This window comes from Crinia signifera, chromosome 3, assembly GCF_055691185.1.
Source record: "Crinia signifera chromosome 3, ASM5569118v1, whole genome shotgun sequence".
Lineage (NCBI taxonomy): Eukaryota > Metazoa > Chordata > Amphibia > Anura > Myobatrachidae > Crinia > Crinia signifera.
Window position 1 is genome coordinate 144,261,580 of NC_139219.1, and position 2,125 is coordinate 144,263,704.

General features: G+C 44.3%; 1 long non-coding RNA gene across 1 annotated transcript; it reads left to right on the forward strand.

Annotated features, from left to right (window-relative positions):
• The first annotated feature begins 240 nt into the window (after positions 1–240).
• LOC146062592 (uncharacterized) lies at positions 241–1,869 on the forward strand. Its single transcript, XR_014471413.1, has 2 exons — positions 241–700; positions 1,709–1,869. It is a non-coding gene; the product is annotated as an uncharacterized LOC146062592 (long non-coding RNA).
• Positions 1,870–2,125: the final 256 nt, after the last annotated feature.

Consider the following 2,125-nt stretch of genomic DNA (forward strand, 5'->3'; position numbering starts at 1 on the left):
GTCCGACCTCCGGCGCAGGGAGCCAGAGAGGCTTCAAGCCATAAGGGCCAGCATTGCGAGATGTGAGTATTTCAACAGTAAATGTGGATTTGTACATGATTGGTTACCTGACATTATTGAATCCACTAAGGTCAGCAGCCTGATCATGAGTTAAACATGGCATACAATATATGAGTGCTACTTCCTGATTGACACCCTGTAATGGTCATAAAATATGTTATTGGGGAGGATTAATGCTTGTGATGCTTACAATGCCCAAATGTCACAGCATACCTGCCATGTTATAGGCTGTGTTTTGTAAAGGCCACTGAGGAGCTGTTTGCATGTACAAGTATCAGTACCTCTAACCTTTGCATTTATAGGTTGATAAGGCTTAATACAAATTACCACTAACTGGCACTTTTTTGATTTTTCCAAAACACAGCACGTGCACGAGCAACGCAGGCCCGGGAGGAGGCAGAGGCGGCCCAGGGCCAGGAGGAGGCAGAGGCGCCCCAGGCCCAGGAGGAGGCGGAGCCAGCGAGGGCCGAGGAGGAAGATACAGATGAAGGGGTGGCCGAGGAAAGCTATGGAGTGGAGGAGGCTGAGTGGCCAGTGGAGGCAGAGGTGGCAGGCGAGGAGGAGGTCGGGCCGGCCGAGGAGGCCCAGGAAGAGGGGGAGGATGAGGAGGCCTGTGAGGTGGAGCAGGCGGCCGAAAGTGGTATGTATACATAAAGATTCGTTATTCCTTTGGTCAACCACTATTTGATATGTAGCAATGTTGATTCAAATGTGTTTGAAAATACTATAAAGGCAAACAACAAATTGGGTAGCAACAGACACACTTAGGGGTTAGATAGGGTGGCCAAACCATCCCTTTCGTCCTGGACACATATTAATGACACAGGTTGTGCAGATGGCTGTCAGGTCGATTTTAAGTGCCACTAAACCTGTGTAGCTAATCTGTATCCTGGAAGATAGTGATGACTTGCTCATGTAAGGGTTACATGTCCCTGCTGCTTGCATACAATCTGTAGCCTCATATAGGTGAGTAGAGTTTACTGGTGATTGATCTGTGTAAACTAGATTCAGTATGGCATAAATGGAGTATGGCCAGGCGTGGCTTAGACTGGAGTAACAAGTGGTGAGTGCCCCTGGGCCCTCCACTAGCTAACCACCCCCTGCGGTCTGCATGTATGTTTTTCAGCATAATTGTGTGTGTATTTGGTCTTAGTAATGCTTTTGAGAAAGGGAGTGGGTTAGTGCTGCAGCTTCCCCTAACTGGCATTCTGACAATGATTTCTGGAGCAGACCATCAGCAGGCAAGCCATGCTTGATTGCACAAATGTACTGAGCATTCCTGAGAGGCTCCATCATATAACCGACACTGAACTTTGTTTGCAGAATTGTGATTGGTGCAGCGCGTGGCATGCTTCTCAGAGCTTAGTCATGGGTGGGTTTGGATTGAGAAGGAGCAGTATGACTGTGAGGTGTTCTACAGAGTAAAGGGTAGAGGGCCAAAATCAGGCTTTCCATGTAGTATGTATGCATGTATGTATAGGTGTATGTCTCTTATATATAGGTAGATATGTGTGTGTATATATATATATATATATATATATATATATACACACACCTCTCAGAATGCATGTTTAAAATGTAGGTTTGACTATGTTAAATGTATGCATGAATATCATTAGTCATTTTTCATTTTGAATTTCCTCCACAGATGAGCCTGCCCAAGCAGAGGAGGGTCGCCGTGGGGCCCTCCTTCGTCTGCGAGGCCTGATGTGCCAAATGTTGGCACTAATGGACAGCATCATTGATGCAGAAAATTAATAATGTGTTTTTTAATTCTGTTTTGTAATAAATCGTTATTGAAAGTTCAAAGTTGTCAGTGTTTTTTTCTAACATGCTAAAGTATATGTGTAACTTGTTTAAAATGTTTAAAATAAGCAAAATGTACATAGTGTATCTAGATGTATGTTAGGGTCACATGCTGTAAGGGTTAATGTGTGTCATGAATGTAGTAGGAATGTGCTTCAGTATAGATGAGCATTTAATTGATTGAAATTGCTAACAATCCCTTTTTCAGGAGGTTGCCTAATAGCCTAAGTGGGTCATGTGATCGCTGTGTGTACTCAGT